This window comes from Tamandua tetradactyla, chromosome 20 (genome assembly GCF_023851605.1).
Source record: "Tamandua tetradactyla isolate mTamTet1 chromosome 20, mTamTet1.pri, whole genome shotgun sequence".
NCBI classification, from domain to species: Eukaryota; Metazoa; Chordata; class Mammalia; order Pilosa; family Myrmecophagidae; genus Tamandua; species Tamandua tetradactyla.
The window spans coordinates 39,120,564-39,137,888 of record NC_135346.1 but is presented as its reverse complement, the minus strand read 5'-3'; the positions used below and the strand labels follow the sequence as shown (position 1 = coordinate 39,137,888).

General features: G+C 39.2%; 1 long non-coding RNA gene across 1 annotated transcript in view; it reads right to left on the bottom strand.

Annotated features, from left to right (window-relative positions):
* LOC143664555 (uncharacterized) overlaps window positions 1-8,579 on the bottom strand; it is a 162,433-nt gene extending 153,854 nt beyond the window's left edge. The window contains exon 1 of the long non-coding RNA XR_013166475.1: window positions 8,396-8,579. This is a non-coding gene — a long non-coding RNA (uncharacterized LOC143664555). The remainder of the gene's footprint in view (window positions 1-8,395) is intronic.
* Between the last annotated feature and the right edge of the window lie 8,746 nt (window positions 8,580-17,325).

Here is a 17,325-nt window from a genome sequence, read left to right as displayed (position 1 = left end):
TACTATACCTTTATCTTTATGTTGTTTCCAAATATTGTCTCCCATTGCATAGGTTGTCTTTTTACTTTCTTGACAAAGTTTTTGATGCACAAAAGTGTTTCACTTTGAGGAGTTCCCATTTACCTATTTCTTGCTTCAAATCATGCCTTGTGTGTAAGATCTAGGAATCCACCTCACATTATAAGTTTTATAAGATATTTCCCTATATTTTCTTCTAAAAGTTTTATGGTCTTAGCACTAATGTTTGGGTCTTTGATCTGTTTTGAGTTAATTTTTGTATAAGATGTGAGATATGGATCCTCTTTCATTCTTTTGCCTACAAGTATCCAGTTCTCCAAGATCATTTATTGAAGAGGCTGCTCAGTTCCAGGTGAGTTGGCTTGACCACCTTACCAAAGATCAATTGTCCATAGATGAGAGGGTCTATATCTGAACACCCTATTCAATTCCATTGGTAAATATATCTAAAGTGAGTCTCCTGTAGACAGCATACAGATGGGTCCTGTTTTTTAATCCACTCTGCCAGTCTATGTCTTTTGACTGGGGAGTTTAATCCACTAACATTTAGTGTTATTGCTGTAAAGGCAAAATTCTACCATTTTGCCTTATGGATTTTAAATGTCATATGTAACTTTTTTCTCTTTTTACTTTTACACATAGTCTTCATTTCTACACTCTTCTTATTGGGCTTCCCATGTATGTGATGGATTGCTTTTACTACTTTCAAAATTCTCTTTCTCTTTGACATCCGACAGTCTGATCAGTAAGCCTCTTGGAGTATATCTATTTGAATCTATTCTGTTTGGAGCACGCTGCACTTCTTGGATCCGTAATGTTATGTCTTCCATAACATGGGAAATTTTCAGTGATTATTTCCTCCATCAGTCTTTCTCCCCCTTTTCCCTTCTCTTCTCCTTCTGGGACACCTACAACATGAATATTCATGTACTTCATGTTGTCATTCAACTACCTGAGACCCTGTTCACATTTTTCCATTCTTTTCCCTATCTTTTCTTTTGTGTGTTGGATTTCAGATGTCTAGTCCTCTAGTTCACTAATCCTTTCTTCTCCCTCTTCAAATCTATCACTGTAAGTTTTCATTGTCTTTTTAATCTCTTCTACTGTGCCTTTCATTCTCATAAGTTCTGTGATTTGTTTTTTTAAGCTTTTGATTTCTTCTTTTTGTTCATCCAATGCCTTGTTTATATTCTCCCTCAACTCGATTTGATTTTTGATGATATTTTCCATATCTGTTCGAACATCCTGAATTAGTTATTTCAACTTCTGTATCTCATTTGAATTGTTGGTTTGTTTCTTTGACTGGGCCATATCTTTGATTTTCCTGGTGTGATTTGTTATTTTTTGCTGGCATCTAGGCATTTGATTTCCTTAATTAGTTTATTATGGAAGTTGTTTCTACTCTTTTACCTAGGATTTTCTTACTGAACAGTTTTGTTCTCTGTTCTTTGATGTTCAGTTCAACTTATCCTGGACCGCTAGCATATGTTCTGTTTAACTGATCAGGATTTTTCAGTTATTGTTTTTGTGTTTCATGCCCTGCCCATACGGAGACTTTTTTTTTTTTTTTTTATCTTTTGAGGAGGCTTCCTCAGATATTATAGACCCCAGTCAGATTTTCCCAGACCATACTGGCCTCCTCTCAGAAGGAATGAGTTTCCTGCATCAGTTTTCCCTAAGGATGAGATTCAGCAGGTTGACAGACTCTCCTATGAAGCCTCTAGATTCTGTGCATTTCCTATCCTGCCCAGCATGTGCCACTCATCTACTGATGGCTTTCCACCAGCATAAAGTTGTGTGGTGCCTTTAATTCCAGCAGAGTCTCCCTGCTGGAGGCATGGTTGAAACAGAGGTGAGACTGTAGGTTGGCATTAGTTGCTTCAGTTTTCCAGTCCCTGGGGCCTGAATTCCTTGAGGGAGGGGTTCCACTTGAGCTGGGCTCCATCTTTTTTGGGGGAAATTAGGGAATTGACTCCTTTCACCTGATTAGTGATTTTGTCTCTCAGACAAGCTTAATTTCCCCCTTGCCTGGGGCAGTGCTGGGGCCTGAGAAGGTTTCCAATTCTAGATAATGAGCAGTTAAGTAGTAGAAACAAAGCCAAAAAAAAAATCCTTTTCAGAGCCAGCCCCCTGCTTCTTGGGTATGTCAATCAACAGCTTAAGTTGGTATGTGGCTCTATGTATCACCAGACTCTATGTACTTCCTTTTTTTTTCAGGGTCCAGCCCTTTTCAAGTATTTTGCACTGTCCAACTCAAAAAGCCTCTGTCTCCTCCTCCCCCCATCAGCCCTGTCCTCACTGCCAGGGCAAAAATTCCTAGCACCTTTAGCATTTATTTCAGGATTATCTGAGCTGGGGGCCTATCTTCAGTAGTCAGAACTTGTTAATTCCACAATTGGAGCTTAGTTGAGCTATGCCCTTGCTGCTAGTAAAGTCTGTTTTCTTTCCCTTTCAACAAACCAGCCTGCTGCACCCATGGGGGAAAGGCACTGGCCTCCACACTTTAGGGGATTTACAGTTCTATGTGGGGTCTCAGCTAGTCCAGTTTGTCCAGACTAATTTTTGCTGTACGTCCAGTTACTGATGTAGCCCCAGCAGTTGTTATGTACTGTTCCTGGCTATTTATTAGTTGTTCTGGAAGATGAACTAAATTCCACACCTCACTAAGTTGTCATTTTTCCCCTAATCAGGCAATGGTTTCTTAAAGCTTACACCTAAAGCACAAGGAACAAAAGAAAAAAAAATAGATAAATGGGACCTCATCAAATTAAAATCTTTTATGCCCCAAAGATGAAGAGTAAATGTATCATGAAAGTAAAATGACACCATGGGAGAAAACATTTGGAAACTTCTTAACCAGGAAGGGTTTAATAACCATAACATATAAAGAAACCTCCAACTTAACAAAATAACAACCTAATTCAAAAAATGGGCAAAAGCTCACTCTCTCTAAATTCAACTTTGTAAGTAAAATCATTGTCCTCCCCACTACATGGGACATGCAATCCATGGATGAAAATCTCCCTGGTGGTGTGGGAGATGACTCCTAGGGATGAGTCTGGCCCTGGCATCATGGGATCAACAATTCCATCCTGACCAAAAAAGGGAAAAGAAGTTTAACTTATAAAGTATCAGTGGTAGAGAGAGCTCAAATAGAGTTGAGAGGCTACTCTGGAGGTCACCCTTATGTAAGCTTCAATTAGACATTCTTACCTATCATAACTTGCCAAACCCCAACCAAAACCATTTCGGCCAATCCTAAAGAATACCAAGGGCAATATATAAGATTCTATAAAAGTTCCATGCACTAGGGTAACTTTCCAGAGGCCTACAACCTACAAATGGGTCCCTGGACCAGATTAGTCCTGAAATCTAGAGGGGCTAGCCTCTCCAGAACATCAGATATTTCCATCTCCCTATCCCATATTATTGACAGCCCCTTCAAACAAAAAAAAAAAGTTTTTTCCAATGAAAAAGTTAAAATGGCTATAGCCCAAGTACTCCTAAAGAGTGGGAAAAAGATCAAAGGTGATGGTGGAGTTATACAGAGAAGGTAGAGTTTAGCAAATGAGTATGATTATTGAATCATGAAATTGATATTTTCTTTTCATCTCCAGTATCTTAGAGTAGCTAGAAGTAAAAACCTAAAATTGTGGAATCGAAACCCATCCCAAACTCTGAAATACATTCTACAACTAAATTCTGTGCTGTGCTTTGAAATTTATTGTTTCGTGTATATGTTATTTTTCACGTAAAAAAGTCAATTGTGATGATAAAAAATATATATATTTAATCCTTCTAGTGTCTTATATTCTGAAGCAGCTAGAAGGAAAAATCTGAGAGTACAGTATGGTAGCCCATGACAAACTCTGGGATCTGTCCTGTAACTACCTGTTGAAGAATGCTCTGAAAATTATTGCTTTTTTCTTTCTTTGCTTTGTATATATATTAAACAATAAAAACAGGTTTTTTAAAAAAACGGGCAAAAGACATCACTCCAAAGATGATATACAAATGGCCAAAAGTATATGAAAAGATGCTCAACATCACTAACCATCAGGGAAATGTAAATCAAAATACAATGAGATATCATTTCATACCCACTAGAATGGCTACTATTGAAAAAACAGAAAATTACAAGTGTTTGGAGAGGATGTAGAGAAATTGGAACACTCATCCCTTGCTGGTGGCAATGTAGAATGGTGTAACTGCTGTGAAAGACAGTTTTGTGGTTGCTCAGAAAGTTAAATATAGAATTACTATGTGACCAGCAATCCCACTTCTACATATACTAAAACAGTTGAAAAGAAGGACCGAAACAGAAATTGGTGAGAGCTGACCCAACAGAGAAGTTTGGAGATGCAGAAAGAAAATGCCCCCCAGGGAAGCCATTTGAAACAAGAAGCCAGGAGAGAAAGCTAGCAGACATCATCGTGTGCCTTCCCAGCTGACAGAGAAACTCCTAACGTCATCAGCATTTTCCTAAGATATCTTTTTCTGAATGCCTTAGTTCAGATATTTTTATGGCCTTAGAACTGTAAGCTTGTAATTTAATACATTCCTTTTTAAACTCTGTTCCATTTCTGGTATATTACATTTCCAGCAGCATTAGAAAACCAAACCAGATTTTGTACAGAGAAGTAGGGTGCTGCAATTTGCAAATACCAAACATGTTGAGATAGCTTTTTTAAATGGATAAGGGGAAGATTCTAGAAAAGCTGTGAGGATCTTGATGCAGATGGCCTAAAATACTTTGAAGAGACTTGGCAGAAATATGACTCTAAAGATACTTTCAATGAGGCTTTAGACAGAAATAATGTATGTGTTATTGCAAACTGGGAGAAAGGCAACCCATATCTTAAAGCAGTATAGATTTTGGACAAATTGAGTACTACTGTAGGATGGAGTTAGAATTTAAAGGCAATGACCTAGGATACTTAGCTGGAAAATTTTCCAAACTAAATATGGAAAATGCAGTCTAGCTGCTCCTTGCAGCTCATGATAAAATGCAACAGGAAAGAGATAAGTTAGGAACCAAATTCTTGGGTACAAAGAAAACAGAAATTGATGGTCTGGAAAATTCTGGGCTTCCAGAAAGGGAGACTCAGTGAACAGGGGCCCATGTGAGGATTTAACCAAATATAGAACCAATCAGCCATTTCAGAAAAAGCTAGGATTGGAAATGGAGTTATCTAGAAAGGATTTGTTGAAAATCCTATTGTCTGATGGCTTTGATTCCTGTATGGTACATGGAAAAATCAACAAATTTTTTGAGAGTTCTGTATGAATGGAACCACTGCCAGTCTGGAATAAAAGGGTCAGAAAAGGGACAAATTGAAGGAAAAATTACTTCAGAGGCAGAGCCATGGAAGCTAAAGTCCGGAACCAAGAAATCTCTAGCCAAGAGAACAGATATATCCATGCATGTGGAGAGGGTGAGCTGGTCCCAGAAGCAAAGTGTGGGCCCTCTGCCTTGATGTTCAGGAAAAGTTTTGGTGCCCCAGGCCTTGGAGAGGGTGGGAGCAGATAAACCAGGGATTGGGGGAGTCTGGTGATTACCCCATTATTCTAGGAGCTTGAGCATGTACGGCAGAGATGACAGAGAACCCAAGTGCTGCCCCAGGCTTCGAGAGGATGGAGCCAAGAGAAAGGTGGTCCCCATAGTGCACCCCTATGTTGCAACTCTCACTCCAGTATTTGGAGAGAGCAGGACTGCCGCACAGGCCCTTGGAAAAGGGGTGACCACTGCCATCTAAAGCCCTGATGATAAATGAGAACATGTCTTTTGGGGGACCAGAGGGTAGAATGTGGTTTGAAACTGTTGAGTATCCCAGAAAAGCCATGTTCTTTAACCCTGATTCAATATTGTTGAGTGGAATCTTTCTAATTAAGTTGTTTCTATGGAGCTGTGACCCACCCGATTGTCAGTGAGACATGTTCATTAGGTCGTTTCCATGGAGATGTATCTCCATCCATTCATGATGAGTCACTTACTGAAGCCCCTTCAGAGGCAACCATTTTGGAAAACGTTTTACAGCTGACACAGAGATGTTTGGAGATGCAGAAAGAAAATGCTCCTGGGAAAGCCATTTGAAGTGAGAAGCCAGGAGAAAAAGCTAGCAGACATCATCATGTGCTGTCCCAGCTGACAGAGAAACACTGAAGGTCATCAGCCCTTTCTTGAGTCAAGGTATCTTTCTCTGGATGCCTTGCTTTGGACCTTTTCATGGTCTTAGAACTATAAATTTGTAACTTAATAAATTCCCTTTATAAAAGCCAACGCATTTTTTTGGTATTTTGCATTTCTGGCAACATTAACAAATTAAAACAGATGTCAATACAATAGCCACTTTTTATGTAATAGAATGCATTTTATATCAAACATCCAAGAAAAGATATTTGCATACCAATGTTCACCATGGCATTATTCACAATTGCCAAAAGATGGAAGCAACCCAAATGCCCATCAACCAATGAGTGAATAAACAAAATGTAGTAGCTAGATAAAATGTAATATTATTCTACCATTAAAAAAATGAAATTCTGACATTTGACAACATAGATGACCTAGAAGACATGTTGAATGAAATAAGCCGGACACAAAAGAAAAAATACTGTATGACCTTACTGATATGAAACAATTAGAATAAGCAAACCCATCGAGTTAGAATGTAGTATGTGGTTTCACAAGGGACAGGGTGGGAATAATGAATAGGGAGTTAAGGCTTAAAATGTACAGGTTTTTAATTTAGAATGTTTGGAAAAGTTTGGGTAATGGGGGGGTGATGGTAGCACAGCATAGTGAATGTAATTAACAGCACTGGATATATATTGTGAATGGTTAAACAGAAAACATTAGGGGGCACAATGGTAGTTCAGTGGTAGAATTCTCACCCACCATGCAGGAGACCCAGGTTTAATTCCCAGACAGTGCACCTCCCAAAAAAAAAAAAAAATTCAATAAATGGTGCTGCAATAACAGGATAGTTACATGGAAAAAGAACGAAATGTTATATACCATATAGCATGCGAGAAAAAAAAAAGGAAAATGATAGGTTGTATATATAATAGAATTAAATTTAAGAAAAATCCATGGAACTACACTAGGCAAACAGTAGACCCTAAGTTAAACATGGACTAAAGTTAATAGTACAATTGTACAAAAAATGTGCTTTCATCAATTGTAACGAATGTACCACACTAATGTGAGGTTGTAATAGTAGAGTGCTATATGGGAATCCTGTATTTTATGCATAACTGTTCCATAAACCCACAACTTCTCCAATAAAAAAAAAATTTTTTTTTAAAGTCCTATTTACAATGGGTTCACACCCACAGGAACAGATTTAAGTTTAAGAACATGGTTCTCTGGGGAACTTATAGCTCCAAAGCACCACATTTAGTAATTCTCAATAAGGTGGTAATCCAATTAAAGTATGAGCTCTCCATATTTGAAGATAAACCAAAAACTTCTCAGAGTCAAATAGGTGATGTTTCTTTATGATGGAAATAGAAGCCTGAGGGAACAGAAGAAAGAATGAGGTTTATTGTGGTGGTGGAGGGGATAGCTTCCCAGAACCTATCAAATACCCACAAGCCATACTCTATCCATCCATTTTGCTGGAATGAACCTCCACCCTCATTATGCAAGGACAGGAGGGGAGGTAGAAAGCATTGTGGATTTGTGCTTGGGAACTGAAATGCGCATGTTCTCAAAAGCCTGCAGAGATATGTATCATCTCTGAGATTTCACAACTGCTGCCAGCATGCTGCAGAACTTCCAACAAAGGATTGGTAATTGGACCACCCAAACTGTGAAGACCTGTAAAGCCTCATTTCTCTGAAAATGAATTGTCCACAAGAAAAGGCAACTTAGAGTAAAGAAAGAGAACCAAATCCTACCTATAAATGAATGCTTGAGTCTATCATTATTGGTCAGTCAGTCCCTTGGCTTGGATTGGAGGTTGTCAGAAAATCCTAGCATCTCTGCCTCTGGCTTAATCACCAGAGGGGCTTCCTTCTCCTTAAACTAATAAGACTGGGGCCCCTATTACTCCTTCAGCAAAAGAGATCAAACAGGGCATGGAGTAAACACCTCTTTGTGTTGCTCCTGAGGATAACTTGATTTCTTATGCCCAGAATATGTACACTCGCTGCCTACACCATCCCATCTCAACTGATCAAATACTACTGGATTTGAGTCTGTCCAAATGTTATGTATCTGCTTAGTGGGATACTCAGGACAACTCTAAAACCATCTATATTACCCACACAATGAATATTTCCTCATAACAAGGGAAATACAAGGCTCCGACCAAATGGCAATAAATTAGTTTCCCAGGCTGGTATGACAAATTCCCCAAATTTATTGACTCACAGTTTCAGAGGCTAGAAGGCTTGCTTCTTCGGAGGATGGGTAGTATTTTGACTGGCTGGTAATGCTCGGGTTCCTGGGCTTTTCTGCTACATGACAATGTCCTCTCCTTTCTCTTCTGGATCCTCACTGACTTTCACTTCCAGCTCCTCCCTGTTGCTTTCTCTTTCTGAGGCTTCCAGTAACAGAATTAAGACCTGTCTGGATTCAGGTAGCCAGAATTAAACTAAAAATAACATCTTCAAAAGATCTTATTTACAATTGTTCACACCCACAGGAATGTGATTAAGATTAAGAACATGTTTTTTCCTGGAGTACAAAACTCAATCTACTTTGATAATATAGGAAGAGAGTGTCATAGTGAGCTCTACAAAAGTAGAAACTATCATATTTGCTGGAACGGAAGTTACAAAACAATCTTGCATAGAGATTTGTGGGGGGGATTTTAATTACATTTATTACATATAAATTAAAAGTAACTAAATTGGGATTACAGAGAATAATATCATTTTGTTTTACAAACACAGCATTTTATATTCTGGACTTCAGTAGAAAAATGTATATTCTGGATTTGTAGTAATACTCAACTTTTATAAAAACTGTAAGTCACATAAGCAAATATATTACATTGATTTCAGTGAATAGCAGGGTTACAGTAAAGAGGAAGCCCTCATATTCATGTGATCAAGACTGATAGTTCGCTGAATAATTTAAGTCAATCATTAAACAATTGCAAATAATAGTAATCATACACTGTAACAAATTTATTGGGATCACAGAGAATAATATCATTTTGTTTTACAAACACAGCATTTTATATTCCACTATGTAGGACATGACATCCAAGGGTGAAAGTGTAAGGGATGTAACTCCCAGGGATGAGCCTGGCTCTGGCACTGTGGGATCAACAAATGCCTTCCTGACCAAAAGGAGGGAAAGAATTGTAATAAATAAGGTGTCAGTGGCTGAGAGAGTTCAAATAGAACCAAAAGGCTACTCTGGAGGCTATTCCTAATGCAAGCTTTAGCTGGATATTTCTATTTATCATGGTTTGCCAAACCCCAACCAAAATCATTCCTACCAACCCTAAAGATCACCGAAAGATTTATCTGAGATTCTACAAAGGTTCCATGCACTATGATTACTTTCTAGAAACGCAGAAACACCAGATGGGTTCCCAGGCCAGATAAGTCCTGAAACCCAGAGGGGCTAGCCTCTCTAGAATATCAACTAGCTCCATCTCCCATCCCATATTATGACATATCTTTCTAACACAAAAAAGTTAGAATGGGCATAGCCCAAATACCCTAAAGATTGGGAGAAAGATCAAAAGAGAAGGTGGAGGTATAACAGAGAAGAGAAGATTTAACAAACGAGTATGACTACTGAATCATTATTGATATTTCTTTTAGTCTCCAGAGTCTTGGAACAACTAGAAGGAAAAACCTGAAATTGTGGAACTGTAACCCATACCAAACCCTGAAATCTGTTCTATAACTAATTTTTGCAATGTTCTTTGAAGTTTATTTGTTTTGTATATATGTTATCTTTCACAATTAAAAAAAGTGTAAGACTTAATTCAAGTGCCTCCTCCACCTTTTTCCTGACAGTGTGGCCTTGGACAAGTCATTAACCTTTCTAGGACTCAAGTTCTCCCTCAATAATATAAGTGGTCTAAGATCAGGACCTTTCAGACTATAATCCCAAAAATTTCACATAACCTGCCCTGAGCAAATAATTGCTGTCTAAAAGGAAAGTGGGGCACACATACACCCATACTCGCACACACCCCTTCACACAAAACAGCTCAAAACCATCTGTTTTACATACCAGGCTTCTGGGTAAGATATTGTTTCCTGGCTTTAAAAAAAAATCAGAAATCCCTAAGGGAGATGATATCTGAGTTCAGCCCAGCTCTTTCTCTGGCTGTTCCTTCCATACTGCTCTGCAGAAGGTACTCAAAAATACAGGTCGTGGATATTGTTAATGGTGATTATGGCAAAACTGAAACACTGCTGACAAGAGTTGTAGGAATTACGCCTACCTTTACACACAAGATCCCTCACAACTCTGCACATGTTTAAGATTTAAAACGTGCAGCCTAATTAGCAAAGTTTGTTTTTTTTTTTAATCCTGGCTGCTTAGCTTAATTTTGGCATTGCCTTCAAACTATATTCCCATTTGCAAACTTTCCCATCAGATTTTCTTCCAATGTATTTGACATTTCATTTCCCTATTAGAGCCAAGCCAAAGAAAAAAGAAACAGAAAAAGAAAGAGAGAAAAGGAAAGGAGCAAACCAACAGCCATGTAGAAAGATAGAGTAAAACAGCTTGACAAAGGTCACTAGAAGATCCTGCCTCTAAAAAGTTCAGAAGTCTTGGGGAAAATAACTGGTATAAGTCCAAAAAGATTTGAAAGGTTTAACTAGTTTTTTGTTTTTTTTTTTTTGCTATTAACCAGTTTTTAAAGGTGAGCAAATACACATACGCACAGCAGCCTAAAATGCTTTATCATATCCTGAACACCACAAGAAAAAGAAAGTCCTAGTATGGGTGTTCACAAGTTAATGGCTTGGGTAGATTATATTTTCTAAGGGTAAAAAGCAGCTACAGTGCAAAACTCAAGTTCCTAAAGTCCAGGTGGTTTTAGAGCATTAAAAGAAAAAATTTCCCCATAGAAAGAATTCATTTCTCTCCAGCAAAAAAGCAAGTGAGAATTTCTTCTACTAATCCCATGTTTTAGAAAGAGACAATAGAAATTCCCAGTCTCAGAGGTGACTTTTGCAGAACGGCTTAAACTAGCATTTTCCCAGGAGGCCACATCCAGGTTTGTTAGATGTGTGTAAGTTCAAAAACATGTCATACATTTGCATATTCATTGCCTAAAGTTTACATAGGGTGATAAGGTCCATGCAGTCGATTCTCAGGCACTCTTCAAATTCACATTTTATCGCTGCTACCTTTAAGTGAGTCAGTTTGAAAGTTCACTCATCTATATTCCTCTTACTCAGCTAATATTTCTGTCTTGGGTCCCCTGAGGGGAGGCACATTACTTAATTCATGGAGTCATAGGCAGGATTGTGAGATGTGAGCGCAGAAAAGGTTTTGTTCTATCCTTCTCTGACATACAGAGTTGTTAAGCAATGGCAAGGTCATCTGAAATTTTCCAATGGTCCCTCAGAGCCGGCAAACCAAATTTGGAAAACATTGGCCTAAAGGGGAAAAATGCACAGAAACCCAGTAAGAGTCAGTTAGTGTGGGCTTTTGAGTCAAATTATAGTTCAATCTTCCCAGTCTACTTCTTACTTACTGAAATGCAGCAAGCTCTCAAACTTTTCAGGCCTATGTTTTCTCATCTATAAAATGGGGATAATATTAAAGCCTGTTTCCTAGGGTTGTACAGATTAGAGGAGATACCTATTAGTGTTCACTCTAATGCCTGGACTTCATTTATCTTATCTTCTGATCTTCACTGCATGACTTTGATGTTTAGTAGTATCAAAAGGTTCCTACAGATACACAGTTTCTCCTGAATGAACTTCCATAACAAAACCTGGCATTTTTCCCATTGGCCTATTCAGCCAACTGCTAAATCCCCATTGCCTCATTATCCTGCAAGTCTAACTAAGGTCACCACATCCTCCTGAAGCACCTCAGAACCCTCTGATACTTTTATGGTCGGTACCTTGTCTATATCCACTAAAAAAAAAAAAAGGAACGAGACATGGATCTGGGCTGTTTTAGAAACAAGGGTACACTTAGCACTTATTATTTTCTGCCATTCAGTTCTTCCATGTATAAAGGGGGGAAAAGAAACAAAACTCAGCACTAGGAGGAGAGAGGATGTTAAACCAAGCCCTTGGCTGCTTTTAATTTGAGGCATTTCAATCTGGTTATTTCTCAGAGTCATTGAGGGGTAATGGTGCAATCCAGTTTTGCCTAGATGAATTTCCCATGACAAACAATATTGGCTCATCATTTGTGGTCGTGATAGAGTGCCAGTATTTTTCTTGCTCTAAAGCTTGGGTAACACAGCATGGAGCTCTTATGTTCCTTGGGACATTTGTTTCCAATTTTGCAAACACTGTGAATGTGGTTATTTTTGTAGCTCTGACAGGAAAGTGCAAGGCATTTGATTTTTCTTATTGGAGTTAATTATAAATCATTAGGGTTCCAGTACCCACAACAAAGTCCTTAGACCTTGAAATGCAATCACTGGTGATTGCAATAGTCCTACCCACAGCCCCCTACTTCTTGCTAAATCTCTCCATTTCTCATTATAGAGAGGAGAGAAGGAGGGGTGTTATTTTAAGATGTTTTTATTGGCTTCTAAATGTGGAGCATTGGTTCCAAGGTCTTCTTTTTTCCCAGAGCAAGACAAACTTCTTTGGGCTGTAAATCATGGGATTTTTGCATTACTTGACAGCATCTATGTTTAAAAGTCATTCCAATCACCTCTCTGATGACTTAGGAAGTGGAGTGGGTAGCCCACGCATTGTGAAAAGGATCCTTTCGGGAGCACTGGGCCTACACCCAGATCTGTTACTTGGGGAATTTAAATCATTTCTATTTTCACCCCCTCCCTACCACCACTCACCTTTTATAAAAAAAAATTATTAGTTTGTACAGGTTAGTGTGATGCCCCGATATATCCCAGAGTAATTTGGGGAGAGAATAAAAAAGTATTTGCAAAGTCCCCTTGAGGGACTGGGGAGAAAGGAGGAAACATTCAACTTCCCCATCTAGGGAACTTCTCATACTCTAGCAAGCAGTGAGAAAACCAATTCAATAGGCTGACTCTGGGCGGTGCAACTGTGGCTCAGTGGCAAGAATTCTAGCCTTCTGAGTCGTAGACCTGGATTCAACTCCCAGAGCCTACCTGTGCCAAAATAAGTCAATAAATAAATAATCTTACAATAGGCTGACCCTTAATCTTGGGGCTTCCCCTGATGAAGCTTATTCCTGCAAAGGAGAGGCTAAGCCTACTTAAAATTATGCCTAAGAATTACCCACAGAGAACCTCTTTTGTTGCTCAGATGTGGCCTATCTGTCTAAGTCAACTTGGCAGGTGAACTCACTGCCCTCCCCACTATGTGGGGCATGACTCCCAGGGGTACAAATCTCCCTGGCAGTGTGGGGCCTGACTCCTGGGAATGAGCTGGGACCCAGAATCATGGGACTGAGTTTAGAGATCGTCTTAATGTGGCTTCTCTGAAAAGCAGACCCTGAGATAAGGAGTTCAATACAATTTATAGAGATGATTCCAGAAAGTATGTGAGGAAGTGAGGGAAGGAGGAGTCAGGGAAGGGAGAAAAACCAATTAAGGGCATCTTAAGGAACAGTTTACCACTAAGGGCTACTGGGGTTTCCATACCACTGAGAAGTGAGGAAGTTGGGATATTCATCCTTCAGCTTCTGTCCCACTGTGGTGGTGAACCCCAAAGGGGCATCAACTCTGTGGTGCTTCTGGTGGGCCCATATGGCTCCACAGTCTCTGCAGCCAAAAAACTCACTACAGTGGACAAAGAACTCACTCCATGTGTCTATGAGGGAGAAATCTGCAGGTGACATCCAGGGCTGGCTGAGGGGCCACGTGCAAAGCATCTGCTGCAGAGAACAAGCAGGGGATCAAAAACCTCCCACATCTCCAAACAAGAGTGACCAACAGTTGAGAATGTCAAGCTCTCTAAAAGGTTGGAGATGGTTTTTAGATGCACAAAGAAACCATATAAAACCTGTGGGAGGCTGTCCTTTTCCTCTAAAAAATAATCTCTAGAATGTGATTCTTCCTACTCATTTTTCAGGATTCATCTTAAAAAAAAAAAGTTTCTTGTTGAGGACTTCCCTGACCTGTTCTTATACCTTGCCCTTTGGCAGTACTCGTGGTGCTTATAAATGCAAACTCGGTAACCATCTCCCTCCGTAGACTGTGTGTTCTCTGAGTGCACAACATATTGTCTTACTTCTATGTTGCCAGCACCTGGCGCTCAGCCTGAAAACAGGAGGTGCTCAATAAATATCTGTGATTGTGTCAAGAAAGCTTGTGATTAACCTAACTTCATTATGGGTTGGATTGTGTTTAGCAGGAGTGGGTTGAGTTAGGCCTCCTGGCTTCTTTTGCCTGTTTCCACTTGATCAAACTGAGTTTCTTCTGTGGCCAGTAGGTGATGTTCCTCAAAACAGTTTAAAACGTAGGTGAGTTGGCTTGACTGCCTTATCAAAGATCAAATGTCCATAGATGAGAGGGTCTATATCTGAGCACTCTATTCGATTCCATTGGTCGATATATCTATCTTTATGCCAATACCGTGCTGTTTTGACCACTGTGGCTTCATAATATGCCTTAAAGTCCGGCATTGCGAGACCTCCAGCTTCGTTTTTTTTTCCTCAAGATGTTTTTAGCAATTCGGGGCAACCTGCCCTTCCAGATAAATTTGCTTATTGGTTTTTCTAATTCTGAAAAATAAGTTGTTGAGATTTTGATTGGTATTGCATTGAATCTGTAGATCAGTTTAGGTAGGATTGACATCTTAATTATATTTAGTCTTCCAATCCATGAACACGGTATGCCCTTCCATCTATTTAGGTCTTCTGTGATTTCTTTTAGCAGTTTTTTGTAGTTTTCTTTATATAGGTTTTTTGTCTCTTTGGTTAAATTTATTCCTAGGTATTTTATTCTTTTAGTTGCGATTGTAAATGGGATTCGTTTCTTGATTTCCCCCTCAGCTTGTTCATTACTAGTGTATAGAAAAGCTACAGATTTTTGAACAACTCAACAACAAAAAGACAGCCAACCCAATTACAAAATGGGAAAAAGACTTGAACAGACACATACCAGAAGAGGAAATACGGATGGCCAAGAGGCACATGAAAAGATGCTCAATGTCCCTGGCCATTAGAGAAATGCAAATCAAAACCACAATGAGATATCATCTCACACCCACCAGAATGGCCATTATCAACAAAACAAAAAATGACAAGTGCTGGAGAGGATGCGGAGAAAGAGGCACACTTATCCACTGTTGGTGGGAATGTCAAATGGTGCGACCACTGTGGAAGGCAGTTTGGCGGTTCCTCAAAAAGCTGAATATAGAATTGCCATACGACCCAGCAATACCATTGCTAGGTATCTACTCAAAGGACTTAAGGGCAAAGACACAAACAGACATTTGCACACCAATGTTTATAGCAGCGTTATTTACAATTGCAAAGAGATGGAAACAGCCAAAATGTCCATCAACAGAAGAATGGCTAAACAAACTGTGGTATATACATACGATGGAATATTATGCAGCTTTAAGACAAGATAAACTTATGAAGCATGTAATAACATGGATGGACCTAGAGAATATTATGCTGAGTGAGTCCAGCCAAAAACTAAAGGACAAATACTGTATGGTCCCACTGATGTGAACGGACATTCAAGAATAAACTTGAAATATGTCATTGGTAACAGAGTCCAGCAGGAGTTAGAAACAGGGTAAGATAATGGGTCATTGAAGCTGAAGGGATACAGACTGTGCAACAGGACTAGATACAAAAACTCAAAAATGGACAGCACAATAATACCTAATTGTAAAGTAATCATGTTAAAACACTGAATGAAGCTGCATCTGAGCTATAGGGTTTTTTGTTTTGTTTTGTTTTTTACTATTATTACTACTTTTATTTCTTTTCTCTATACTAACATTTTATATCTTTTTCTGTTGTGTTGCTAGTTCCTCTAAACCGATGCAAATGTACTAAGAAACGACGATCATGCATCTATGTGATGATGTTAAGAATTACTGAGTGCATATGTAGAATGGTATGATTTCTAAATGTTGTGTTAATTTCTTTTTTTTTTCTTTCCATTAATAAAAAAAAAAACGTAGGTGAGAGGATCTCATCAAGTTTTATTAAAAGAAATTTGATAAAACTTTCCTCCCTCTAACCTGTTTACTGTCAGGACTCATTCATAAAGCAAAGAGCTTACAATATGAAGGATTTAATCAGGTTTCCTCTGTTCTTGAGAGGATGAAAATCCTGCTTCCTTATAGAATAAGCTATATGATATCACTGCCCGTTCTGGAAAAGACAAGACCCCTGCACTTCATAACTAGTATTCTCTCTGGAATTTATGTTCTTGCAGGCTTTAGAGCAGCAGGCAACAGCCATGTGGGAGGGGGCCTGCAGATTAGCTACCCCAGACAAACAGTGGAGAGAGAAAAGGGATGGTGGGAACAGAGAGGAACATGAGTCCCTCACACAGGACCATCCCCCGGTTTTCTCCTAATGTGATTTTGCTCAACACAAACAGTAACTCACTCAGACTAACTCAAGTATAAAGTGGAAGTGGTTATTGTAAAGATAAAGAAGCGCCTCATGGAAAAGAAGAATTTAAACAGCCAGGACTCAGGAGAGGTAAGAAACAAGGCACCTCTGGGGATCGTGCTCTCCTCTTTCTTTCCTTCTCCCTCCCCTCCCCTGTTCCTCCCTCTTTCCTCTCTCTCACTCTCTCCCTCCTTCTCCTCCTTCATTCTCCATATTCCTTGCTCCAGCAACCAGCTTGTTCATGATTTCTGCTTGAACACAGTCATCATGTGCTCCGCTCTTCATATATTAACATTTTAATTCCCGCTCTTATAGTTCACTGATAACTGGTTCTTTTTTTCTCAATTCCGTATCCCCAGGAGAGGAATTTGACCTGCCCTGCTTGATTGAATTGGGACAAACTCTAATAACAAGTCATGGGTTATTGACAAGCTCAATGACAGTGTGAACTCGGGTCCCATCAGTGTGGTAGGAATAATAATTGGAGAGAGTTCCAAGGGACAGAACATAGACCTGCCAATCAGGTGCAGGAGAAGGCAGACTTTCCTAAGAAAGGGGTATAGATGAGTCAAACATTCCAAAATACTAACTCCCCCAATCCTCTCCCTAACAGAGGATGG